Source organism: Balaenoptera acutorostrata, chromosome 5 (assembly GCF_949987535.1).
Source record: "Balaenoptera acutorostrata chromosome 5, mBalAcu1.1, whole genome shotgun sequence".
Classification (NCBI taxonomy): domain Eukaryota; kingdom Metazoa; phylum Chordata; class Mammalia; order Artiodactyla; family Balaenopteridae; genus Balaenoptera; species Balaenoptera acutorostrata.
Genome location: NC_080068.1, coordinates 81170527 through 81184143, shown reverse-complemented (window position 1 = coordinate 81184143; position 13617 = coordinate 81170527). Strand labels below are relative to the sequence as shown.

General features: G+C 37.8%; 1 pseudogene; it reads left to right on the top strand.

The window, feature by feature from the left end:
* Positions 1-1110: 1110 nt before the first annotated feature.
* LOC114237262 (ferritin light chain-like) lies at positions 1111-12717 on the top strand (annotated as a pseudogene).
* The last annotated feature ends 900 nt before the right edge of the window (positions 12718-13617 follow it).

Below are 13617 nucleotides of genomic sequence, written 5' to 3'. Positions count from 1 at the left end.
TCATGTTTAAAAAAAAAGTTAAAAATAATCCAATAAAATATTGCACGGAATACACAAATTACATAAGTATGGTGATTAAATCAAATACGGGAAATATGTTTTCTTCTGCAATTCTGGAAATAAGTTCTGTTGTCGTGAAGGTTCTTATACTTCCAAAAAAGGGAGGGGGTGGAAAGCATGACAATTAAACCTGCCTCTTAATTATGTAAATATACAGTAGATACCAAATTTTTCTGTTCTTCCCAATAAGTCAGTTTTGATCTTCAGACTATGCCTTGTTTTTTAAAAGATACGATGCTAGAAATTCAGTGGGATTTTGTGGTCTGTCCTTTGCAAGTACAGTAAGTCCCTGTAATAAGATAGGCACAATTGTCTGATCCAAGTAGGCATGAGTTGGCAAAGACTGGAGGTCCACTTTCCATTCTGATGACTCTTCTGAGTTAACCTTATCATTTTCTACTATCCTTCCACTCTCATCTTTTTTTCCCATTTTACCTTGGAAATTGATCTGAGGTGTGAGAGAAAGCATTGGGGTATCACTGCTCTAGAGTATCATGGCTCTGCCTTCATAGACAAACATCGTCATTCATTTTAATCATAGTTTACTCAAAAACCATAGATAGGTAGGTTTCTTTCCTTTTTTTTTTCTTTTTTGAAACTTAAGGGAAGTTTTGATGAATTTTTTCAAAATAAACATTGCCTTTTTAGAGGTCAAATGATGCCTTCAACCCTAGAGTCAGAACACTGCTAGCAACTTTCCAATAGCATTTCACAGATGCAGAAATACCACTTTAACTGGTATCCTTGATACAAAGAGAACGTCAGAATGGAGCCCCACAGTGAGAAGCCAGGATCTGGTGCCATCAACAAACAAACTCAGATGACACATTAAGGAAACCAGAGTATAGCTTAATAAGAAGCAGCAACATCCATCACTGTGCAGGTGGCAAAGCCCTAGATGCTCTTTGCAAGCTAAGAACATAAAACTACAAAGTAGCACAAGCTGAAACCAAGGTAGCTGAAACATAATACTGTGCAAGAAAAGAGAAAATGTTCAGGAGAGAACACTGAACTATCTAGGAAAAAAATAACGAAATGGGAGAATAGGAGATGAAGAATGACGTTTGTAGTGTAACACAAGCATTTGAGACATAAAAGTAAAAATTAAGATTTACTGATGCAGTCTACAAATATTTTTTTAGAGCCCACTGTATTCCAAGCACTATTCTAGGCACTTGGGATACCTGCAAACAAAAAGACAGTGAATGAACTCTGCCATCGGGGAGGCAAATCAGGGAGGCAAACAAAGAGGAGGAGAAAGGGATTGTGATCTGCATTCATGAGAGAAGGTCTACACATGCAGAAGAGGTTTTAGGAAACTTTTCCAAAACATTGAAGACTGAAGTGTCCATGCTTCGCCATATATTGTGAGTTTACCAACTTTAAAACAGAGCCCAAGTCCTAGATGATGAAATACTTGAATACATCTTTAAAGAGTTGTCTAAATGTTTTTTAAATATTTATCCACTTCATGGCCCTTTGAAGTAGGATAAATGAATTGATACTTAGCAAACAAATGTTTTATTAATAACCACTGTAGTTTGGCAAAAGTTATCATGTTGTCATTGTTTCCAGATGGGAGTACTTACATTCTCTCAAATCCTCTTGTGATCACAAAGTTCTGAAATTAATCTTCCTCTAAGTACCTAGGCATCATTAGCATTAGATATCCAGACTGGATATCTGGACTATTAGATTTAAGATTTATTGCCTGGTGTGAAACTCACAAGCACACACACACACACACACACACACACACACACACAGAGTGAACACACACAGGGCAACCCACTTGCAAAATTCTTTCTTAGCCAGGATTACATCTGCATGGGTTTGCTGTATCTTACACTCTCAGTTTCATTTCCCTCATTCCACTTGTAGAGTCATGTCCAAGTGTCTCCTGGCGGATCATGGATAGTCCATCACTCAGAGCAGGAAGATAACAAAGCAGCAATACTTCTGAGGTTGTGTCAGCTTGGAAGGTAATTAAATTTGCTTACTCTAGTTTGCAATAGTTGTTTGAAGAAGTGAAGCTCTGCCACAAATCATTTTGGCAGCTACCATTACCTTGGTCTGTGAAATGGATATTACATAGACTCATATGTCAGTCATTGTAATGCCAGCCTAGGAAAATTTTAAGAGGGGAGATCTGTTTGGGGGGAAAAAGTGTCCTGCATTGTGCTCTATGCCTGCTGCACTGTTACTGCTGCTGGTTTCCAGTTCTTATATAAGTTTGTTTTCTTTTATCCTTTCTCTCCATCTCATGGTACTGTTTTCACCTAAATTAGACAAATCTGGGTCCTAATTCCAATGTCAAAATATTTTAGCTGTGTTATCCTGGGACAGTGGCCTTACTGCTCTCAGCCTCAATTCTCTCATCTGTAAAATGGGCATCATGATTCTGCCAACCTAGTACAGTGTTATTTTGCTTCGTATTTTATAAGGATTAACTGATGGAATGCAAATAAATGACTTAGTCACAGTGCATTCAGTCTACCATTCAATAATGGTTTATTTGATATTACCATGTTCAAGACATTGCATAGAGTAAAGGTTTAATAAATGACAGTTATTTTTATTATTATTACTAATGAATATATCATGTTTTGACATATACCAGGAACTATGCTAGGAATGAAAAGGAACCAAAAATGAGCAGAACAGTATCTCTAACTCTCCTTCAAAAGCAGTAGCCATGTTGATGTACACACACACACACACACACACACACACACACACAAATACACACAAATATCCCTTCTCTAATCATGAACAATGTAAGGCAGGAAGAGGTTGAAAATATGCCCAGGTTTCTACAGCAAATAGCAAAGGTTTTGCTAAAAGCCAGCTCAGTGCCATTTCTTTTGGACTTAAGCAAATAAAATGCTCCAAAATATTACAACAAAAAATGTGAACAATTCGAAATAAAATTTCCCAAATGGCTTTTCAAAACCCACACCAGCATTAGGGCTGTGTGAGAGAAATAACCATAGAGGAAAATGTCAATCTAAAAAATGACATGTCTTCTGCAGTCTGATAAACTGTTCATATTACAAACCTAAACTATCCCCAGTGGATCTGTGAGTCATTAAAAATAATAAAATCAATACCTGACCAGTTACCAGATCTGCTCCACAGTCATGTTTGATTCTGCAACCAGACATTTGCCCATAGAAGGAACAACCCTGTTCTTCATAGTAGAAGAAAAGAAACTGTCAAACCTTACCACTTATGTTCCTTTACTATAATCTGTATCCCTGCAAGTTGTGAAATCACTTTGTATATATTTTGAAGTCATACCCTCATTCCTGTTATCTGCTCCCTGCCCACCTCCACAAAGTTATCATTTTCAGAAAAATATTTCATCTCAATTTCACTTTCATAAAATGGGCATGGTGAGTCACTAATTCAATACATCTACAATATATCCACAGAAGAAAATTTAATCTGTAGAGTTCAGCCAAATCCTTTAGGATAGAAACTTGCCAAAAAGCTGTGGAATTGTTTCTGAGCCAACAACAGACAGCACATAGTTCAACACTGTCAGATGGGGTACATGGTGATTTTTGTTTGCAGATGTAGGGAATGAGGAGAGATGTCATCACGTTTCAGCAGAAGAAGAGCAGACAGAAGTGTAGGAGAAAGCTAGAAGGGACTGATAATAACAATATACAACAATAATATTGACAGCTATCATTTATTGCATGCTTATTCATACAGCTGAGAAAAGTGTGTCTTCCCCTTTGCCACACAGCAAATAGGAGGTGGAGTTTCGATTCAAACCTAACTCCAAAGCCCAGATTCTTAACCATTGTGCTGTAAATCTCGTGAAGCTAAATTTTCTCCTGAAATCGAAATTTGTCTTCTTTTTCTACCCAGCTTGGGCATTCAGTAGCCTAGGGCTGCCCAGGAGTGTACACAGCTACAGATGGGGGTGGAGTGGCAGCAGAGATAGTCTGAGGCAGTAGATCTGTAGCAGAGATCTGCTGCACAGAGCCCACTCCTTCTACACAGACCATGGCTTTGGGGAAACCCATATCCTAAACAATGTGGGTTTAGCTTAAAGTCCCATCAGATAACATATCCCCAATAGAGGAAGTAAAGTTCAGTTGAATAGGAACTCGCTCCAAATACATTTTGCTTATTCTCTCTCTAATAGCCTCAGTCTTTAGAATGACTTTGCCAGGTATCTGAAATCGACTACATTTCTTATTTCTTATATCGACTACCATTACTTTCTTTAAGTCACAATCCCTATGTTTACCAGCCTTTGTGTTATTTCTTTCCTTTTCTTTTCTTTTCTTTTTTTTTTTCTGCAACTCAGACAACTTTCTAGGTCACCTGTTCCTTGGAAATAACTCTAAAGAAATTGTAAAGCTAATTGAACTTCAGCACCTTCTGCCTCAAGAGTGTACTGCTAAAAAAAAAAAGTAAATTTTGACTCCAGACAACTCTAATTCAAATCACCTTTCACTCAGCTGGAAGGAAACTAGAGCATAATGTGTAAACTACATATATTTTTTATTTCATTTATTTTAAAAATGTTTTCTTCTAACTAAAAAAAATAGTTACCTATGTATTAGCATTAAATAGAATTTATTTTGCCTGCGTTTAAAAGTTCCTTCAGGGAGGCTGTAAAGATATGTGTCTCTTTTGTCCTAAACAATTCAGTGAAGTTTGAATCTGACAGAATTTGGATTGGTTGGGAACATCCATGACCCTCCTTCCTCAGCCAAAGAGAAAAAAAGGCATCTCTGAAAAGAACGATGTTGTGGTCACTGTGCCCTAGGGATGCAGAAACATCACTGAAATGTAGGTGCATGGCTCATAGGGTCTTCTTTTTTGTCCAAAATTTTCAAAATTAAAACTTTTCCAAAGATTGAAGTTAACCCAACCAATAAAGAAGATATACATCCTCACTAATAACACTACTAATATGAAAGAAATCTATAAATAGAGACCCATTCTCAGCAGTATTCTCCTTCAAAAATAGGCAAATTCATCTGGCCTTTAGTGGATATGCCTAAATTCTGGAGAATCAGTAATTCAAAGCCATCGGAAGTTTAACTCTAATTTAAACCAACATCTGCCCAATAGAATGTGCTGCTGACTTTCTCAGCTTTCAAAATAATCTCACGAATGCAACAGCCAATATTTTTTGAAAATGAATGCACAGAACCTTTCCTTCTAAGTTCCTGCTTTCTAACCCATTGGTCCGGTCTAGATTAACCTTTTTTATGCAGAAAAGTGATCAAGAGAAAGTTGAGCTGGAGACAAGCCTGCACACCCCATGAGGTCAAGTCTAGTGATGTGGGACTGTGTGTATAGTCAAAGGGAAAGTTTTCTTTTTTGCAATACAATAAGTGTGAAAGCTTAGAGAAAAACACACAATAGCTGTATCTATACTTAGGCGAGAATTCTTGGTTGGAAACTGAAATTTTAAGATGTTTGCTAAATATTTAGAATGTATTATAACTACCCAAACCCCACTCCATCTCAGCTTTGGTTTTCTTGAGACACCAAATAGAGATTTAAATGTCTGTTAATAATATTTTTCTGTTAGACTGCTATTTTGATGAATGACACATCTTGCAATATGAACCCCCATTATATTTAGGTTGCAGTGGTAACTTCTAAGGCAATGGTTTCCAACAGTCCCTCCGGCTCCTTCTTCCCCTCTAAAAACACAGAACAATTAGTAACAAGCGCTACCTTTAAATAGAGAATTTACATATGATTACTTCTTTTCTTTTTACATTCAAAGCTTTAATGATTTATTATATAAAGACCTACTGGGAATTGATAGAAAAACTACTGAGTTTTAATAGGTAAATAGAAAAAAATAAGCATTTCATAAAAGAGGAACATTATAAACAAATATGAAAAATAATTTTTAATATTGAATTTTTAAAATATTTTTTACAGGATATAAGATTGACATACATTGTGTATGTGTGTGTGTATATATATATACACATATATATATGCTTCAGAGAGTTATGCTTGTTTTGATGTTCGGCTTCTCAGCATCAGTGGTCCCTTTCCTTTCCACTTTCTCCTCTTGGTTGGACACTAGAGGCTCCTTCCACCAGACCCTCCCCTCTCTGCTCCCCTGTGCCAGGAAGTAAGCACTTGACCCAAGCTGTGATTTTGACTCTTGACTGTAATGACAGAAGGACAGAAGAAATTGCTGCTGTTTATTCAGTAACAATGACTACTGAGTATTTCATGCTTTTAAACCCTGCAGCTGCCAGTCTATCTTCAGCCTCACTTAGAACCCTCTCCCCATATATATCTAACAAATTCTCTTTTCAGTTAAACTAGCCAGAATCTGTTTTTACTGCCTGAATGCAAATTACCATAACTACACCTATATGTTTGAGTTGCATTTTAAAACTCACTTTTCTTCTGAGTCATCTGATTCATTGTGCAAACAGCTTTGACACTGCAGTGTCATGAACCGTTGTTCAGATATATGTTATCATAGCAAACAGCTAATTAAGATACAGTAGTCATAATAGAGTCATTCTGAAAATGAATAAATACAGTTGGTCGGTGTATTGGCAACTTCCTCACTGACAGCCTATTCCAGAGTCATAAATTTTGTTTGCTTCATTGAGAACTTTGCCAGGATAGAATCGCTAAAAGATCGAGTGGGCGAAGAGCTACTTAGATGTGCATGCAAGGACATGACCCTAATCTTCTATCTTTTTGCCAAGCAAAGCCTAGTCCACAGACCAGCATCATCACCTTGGCACTTGTTAGAAATGCATACCCTCAGGTCCTACTCTTGAACTGCTGACACAGAATCTGCATTTAAAACCATTCCACGGGACATTTGTTTTCACGTTAAAGTTTAAATAATTCTATCCTACCTTACACTTTGCATTTATCACTTTATAATTTACTATTTTAGTCTCCACTCTAGCTATAATAACAGACTGCCTCTATATAGGTGCTTTTCAAAGCACTTTAATATCAATTTTATCATTTCATCTTCATAATCTTGGAAGGCACGGGCAGATAATATTGCTTACCATTCTAGAAAGGCAAGAACTGAAGCCTAGAGAAGCTGACTGATAAGGTCACCACGTAGAGTGGTACAGTCAGGATTAGCACACAGGAGTCTTCAATTAAAGAATCAGTGTTGGCTCTGGAGTGATTACCCTGTTCATTAGTCTTCTAGGAAGGAATTATTTCAGCAGTATCTCCTTTAAAAGGTTTGTTCAGCCTCTGCTTACACCCACCAAGGGGTCAGGATCTTATTACTTCAAAAATCAGCTGTTTCACTTGTGGACTGTTTTAACTTTATAAAATGCTCTGATTTGAAATACGCTTCTCATATCTTTGAGTCTAGAAAAAAAGAGAAGATTTTAATCTTTTCCCCTTCAAATATTAGAAAAGAAATATTTCTTTAAGTCTTTTCTTGTCCTGGGCAAATTATTTCAACTATTCCCCAATGACGTATTATCTAATCTCTCATCTTGATCATCTCTATTAAGAACACTCAAGGTATGCAGGGTTCTTATTAAAAAAAGGGAAAATAATCTAATAAGGTCTGACCAGCGTAATGTACAGTACGATAATTACTTCCATTAATCCAGACATTCTCTATTATTAAGGCTGCCTAAGGTTCATTCACCCTTGGCAATATTCATATAATATTCTTGTCTTATACTGAGATTGTATCTTCATGTTCATATAAACTTTTCTCTTGTCAGGTTTCCCCCATTCTGTCTCTGAGTTAGTATTTTTTATTGTTATTCTTGGTGGTGGTTTAATTTTTGTTCCTGATACAGAGCATTAATTCTTGTTCAGTGATGTCTTATTTGTTGTAGATCATCATTCCAGACTCAGAAGGCCATTTGAAATCTTGGTTTTACTGTGACGGTTGGATTATGGGGGCAGATTCTTCCACTCTGAGACAATCAGAGCCAGTCCTTTCCTTGACTCAGCCTCACAGACAGACAGTCCAGGCCCAGATGAATCTCTACAAGTCTGTATAAGATGGGCCATCATCATCCCACTATAACCTATAGCTCTACTAAGAACTGTTGAGGTTTTGAGAGGCCAATTAATCACCCTCCTCTTTGAATTCTAAATCATTTGAGTAATAGATATCAGATTCAGAAAAGCATCAAAATACAAGCTTTATTGCTCACAAAAAATTGGTGACTGTAACGTAAAGCAGAGGCCAATATTAACTTTTGATGTCCATGCCCCTCTCTCCTTCATAGGAAGCTGACCTGTGCTAACACATGGGGGGCTAGAGTAGAGAGAACACATTCAGCCTATAGACAGGTAGCTTGGAAACAGAACCAATGAGAGGCAAGGAGGGGCAGTTAGATTAAACAGAGCCCCTTTCCCTAATCTCAGTCATCAGATCAATCACTCCACCTCCAGTGGGGAGAACCACTAAGGAGGGGAGGTCCAGGAATGTTCTCTCAATATGTTCTCTGCTGGGGTGGGAAATGGAAGTCACACTCCTCCCAAAATGGAAGGAACAAAATAATGTGTCCCCACTAACAAGAAGCCCTGGAGCAGGGTGTTGATCCTGCCAAGCAGGCTGTTTGCTGTCTCTTGCATGAGATTTGTTCATTTCTCCCACTAATCCTTTGCAAATACCACTGCTTGATTAGAATCCTTCCCCCCTTCTCCACTAAAACAAATCTCCCTTTGGTGCTGTTTACTTACTGGGACTGCATTATTTGAGTCATTGAATGTTGAAACACCTAAAGATCAAATGTGTTTCAAAGGCAGACACATCAGATTTAAATAGCTGCTGCCCATGAGATGGAATAAGGCTCTTAGGTATCCAGTGATCAAGGTCTTTTCATGCGAATGAAACGCAGATTTAAAGGCCCTGTGACTCCCTATTCAGTCTCCCTGGAAGAAATTAACACTCCACCAAAACATCAGTGCAAGTATTAACCAATGTATATACTTAGGGAAAAAAATGTAGGTAGGGATATGTTACTTGAAAATTTTCAGGAATAAAATTCTAGGTGGATGTGTGTTATTGTTATGTGTGTGTTATTGTTATTGTTATGACTAAACTAAACTTTTAAAAAGGATAGGCTTAAAGCAACTTAACTCCGAGTTTTTGTTTTACTTATAATACTTCCCAAAATTGAAAATACAATTTTAGAAGAGGGGTCAGCAAATATTTTTTGTAAAAGGCTTGATAGTGACTATTTAGGCTTTGAGGTTCATTTAGCCCCTGTTGGGACTGCTCAACTCTGCTTTGCTGTTGGAATGTGAAAACAGCCACGGACAATGCACTTTTGAGATTGTATGCTCCTTAAATGACCATCTTCATTAGCTTTTTTCTAGATTGATTTACCAAACTCTGCCTCTTAAATGTGTTTGAATATTTCTACTAAAGATCTTTTCACCTTCTGGACGTTTTACATCATTTATGCTTAGCAAAAATTATTTTTTTCAAAAGGCAGAACTTTTTTCTTTTCCCCTAGATTATTAGTAAGGTTTAATTATTTTGGACATATGAAACATAATTATATTTACAAACCAAGTTTCTGCTCAGTCCACAGCTGAGTCTGACAGCCTGCACATTTAAACAATAAAGGGAGCATTAGGTGTTTGATAAAGGATTTATTAGATGAAAATTCTTTGGGTAAGTTAGTTCCTAAGGAAGAACCTGGAATTGTGACGCTCTATGCCAAGTAAGAGAACCCTGTAGCTTCTACTCTAGACACTTGTGAAGTATCTGCTTTATATGCTTAGTTTTTATTTTGAGGTGCCTCTTCATTTATAGATAATAAATGAAACACGTGGGAAGAAAGTTAATAATATATTCATCATTATTAATATGTAAATAATATCAATACATTTATAATTATATTAATGTTTAATACCGTAATACTATATAATACTGTATTATTATTTTCTATTAAATTATATTCGATAATATCAAAATTATCATTTTAATAATGTAATAATTATGAATATATTAATGAACTATTATTCAAAGACAGGCCTTAGGTCATGTGCACACTCTCTTGGACACATAATATCAATTTAGATCTAATTCTTAGAAATAAACTTTTGTTGGAAGATAGAAATCCTAATTTGTATCTGAAGGTAAATGAAAACTATTATTTTAGCTATGGACATTTTCTCGCCACAATCCAATTTTAAATACTGATTTTTTTTTTCCTTTTCTCGGTTTTTTTCCCCAAAGAAACATGTACGGAGGAAAGAAACAGTAATGTAGAGTAAGACTAGATTCATCTTTCCATTTCCTTCCAGAGGTTTTATCAAACCGCCCATTAATTGGTGCCCTCTATTGCTTTCAAACAACTATTAATCGTTACTATATTAAGAAACTTATCAGGGTGGTTAAGAATGATTTCCTCTGCAGTTAATGACAACGGCAGGCTACATTAGGTCGGCCAAACATGTTAGCTTTGCAGAAACACGCTGCTCACTGGGATACTGTATCTCGTTCACTGTGGGAGAGTGAAAAATGGGAAAGATGCTGAGCCCAAGCAAGCTCTTTTTGGAAAGCGGGACACACAGGAGCTCCAAGCGTGTATGCAGAGAGGTGGTTGTCTTGGTGGCCAGGGGTTTGAAGGACTTCCAAGTGAAGGCTTAAAAGGGTTTCTCAGATTGTAGCCCACATGCAATGTACATCAGAATCACTAAGATTAAGTACTTAAAATGCAGATTCCTGATTCCCACTTCAGAACGACTTAATGAAAATCTCTGGAATTGCAGCCCAGGAATCTGCCCTTGTTGGTAATCATCTCTAGATGAATTTTATGCATATGAAGGTTTGAAAAGCACTGAATCAGTGGTTCATGCTGCAGAATGTTCTACTTTTCATACTCCACTAGAGATTTCAAATAATGACCCATTGGGTCTTAGGAAGGTCTTGTGCTTATTTGAAAGGAGGATTCTCCAAGCCTATTTGCACAAAAGTAGGAATTCTTAATTATATTGGAGTCATTGACCTTGGCAGATCAAGAATCCCCTGAATTATACATAAAGTGTGGTGTGTTTCTGCATTTTTCTGGGGTGAAGATGTTTATCCTTTATCAGATTTTCAAATAGCTCCCTAACTCCCTCCCAAATTTCTGGATCACTGGACTAAAGGGATCAAATGCAACAGATTTATTCTATTGGAGACTTCATTTACCATGGTCAGGACAGCAGGTCATTTGCTTGATGACAAGAAGAATTAGTCCTTAAAATGTTTTGCAGCTTTTTTATCATAAGTTTTTCATTTCATAAATTATCACCTGTTTCTGAAGTAAACTACCACACACATTCATCATCAACCTAATATCAGAAGTCTGGATCTGAATGTTCCATCAGCTGAATGCAAAATCCATGTCAAGGATGGGAAATAGCTAAACTTCTGACCACAAATGCACCCTCTATTTCCTATTATCTATCACAGATTTTGCTTGCATAAAAAGGAAGAGGTTTTTGTGACTGAGATCACCTGTAATTTTTACCCTGGCACTATCTCACTGGGAATATTATAAGTCTCCATTGTTGTGTGGTAGTCTTTGCACAAAGAAGTTATAACAAGAGAAGAAATGAAGCTAAGTGAAAGTAAATAAGGATAGAACCTACAAATATTTATAACACTGTGAATCTGGGTTAGTGATAAAAAGCTTTATTTATGTCTGGTTAATAATATTGTGTCAAGAAAGACAGCCTCTTAGACAAAGAAGAAGAGTTCTTTATAATGTGAATTTTACAAAAAGCAAAATCTTTAGTTAATATATATAAGCTGAAAGCAAATAACTATTGCAAAACAATATTCTCTAACTAGAGTCAGAACTTAAATTTTGACCTATATCAATAGTACAAATAATAAATCTAGATAGGAAAGAAGTGCTCAATTCTCTTTGAATACAAGGAGACAAAGAATTTGACTCAAGAAAACTGCCTCAGCAATGTACACAGTGGTCTCGTGGATCTCTCTTGCTTCAACAGTGTGTGGACAGAACAGACACAGGGACGCCCCTTACTCCAGCCTCCAACCACCCTCCAACCTTTTTTCCAGTCACAACCTTCAGAATCAGCCACTCAGCTATCCTCAGTCACCTGGACCAGCCAACACCATTTTTTGAGCTTAACTTCTTATTACCAATCAACCATAAGCTCCCAGATTCGTCAGAATTACTCCACCAAAGTGGAGGCCGCCATCAACCTCCTGGTCAACGTGCATCTTTGGGCCTCCTACACCTACCTCTCTCTAGGCTTCTGTTTCAACCTCAACATTGTGGCTCTGGAGGGCATAGGCCACCTTTTCCGAGAATTGGCTGAGGAGAGGTACGAGGGCACCGAGCATCTCTTGAAAATGCAAAACCAGTGCAGCGGCCGTGCCCTCTTCCAGGACGTGCAGAAGCCATCTCAAGATGATGGGGTAAAACCCAGGATACTATGGAAGCCACCATTCTCATGGAGAAGAACTTGAACCAGGCCCTTTTGGATCTGCATGCCCTGGGTCCTACCCTCTCAGACCCCCGCCTCTGTGACTTCCTTAAGAGCCACTTCCTAGATGAGGAGGTGAAACTCATCAAGAAGATGGGTGACCAGCTGACCCACCTCTGCAGGCTGGCTGGTCCCCAGGCTGGGCTGGGCGAGTATCTCTTTGAAAGGCTCACCATCAAACATGAGTAGGTGCCTCCAGAGCCCAGCGGCCTTTGAGGAGCCCTCTGGTGACAGGGCTTCTGCCTGAAGCCCCTGTCTGCAGCCACTAGGCAGTTTTTTAAACACCCTGGAGCCCTCTCCCAAGCCTTGGACCAAATGGAAATAATAAAGCTTTTTGCAACAAAAAAAGAAAAAAAAAAAAAGAAAACTGCCTCACAACAAAATCCTGGGCCCATGGACACTGCAGAAATGCCTAAACTCTAATGTTAGTTTTCCACCTGTTTGCCACCTTCTAGCTTATATTCCTACTTGCTAGGAACACCTGTGACATATAGAGATCACACAATATATACTTCTTCAATAGGTACATGAATAAAAGATAATCACTAAAGAAAGTCGAGATTCTCATTATATTAGGGTAAATATATGAACTATATGAAAAAAATCTCAATGGCCTAAGACAGTACACTTTATTCCTCGCTCCTAGAAAGCTCAGTGCATAACAATGGCAAGTCCTGTTCCATGCAGCAATTCAGAGACCAATATAAATTCTGGACTCTTCTTTCCTGGGAGTCCACATCTAGCCAGAAGGAGGAAGAGAGAGAATGGAAAAAAACATGAGAGGCTTGAATGGGCCACTCCTGGACATGGCATACATCACTTCCACCTACATTTCATCAGTCAGATATCCATCACATGACCCCACTTAACTACAAAGGAGGCTGGGAAGAGTGGGTAGGCTGTGTACTCGGGGAGGAGGTGGGGAAGCAGGGGGAATGATGGGGTTCAATTAACAATTAGCTTGTCTCTTCTACACCAGAATTAGGGAAAGCCCTTTCCTAACCTACGTAAGTCATACCTACCAACTTAGAGCCAACTCTGAGTTTACTTACCTACATTATGATCTGTGCAATGGGATTTTTTTTCACT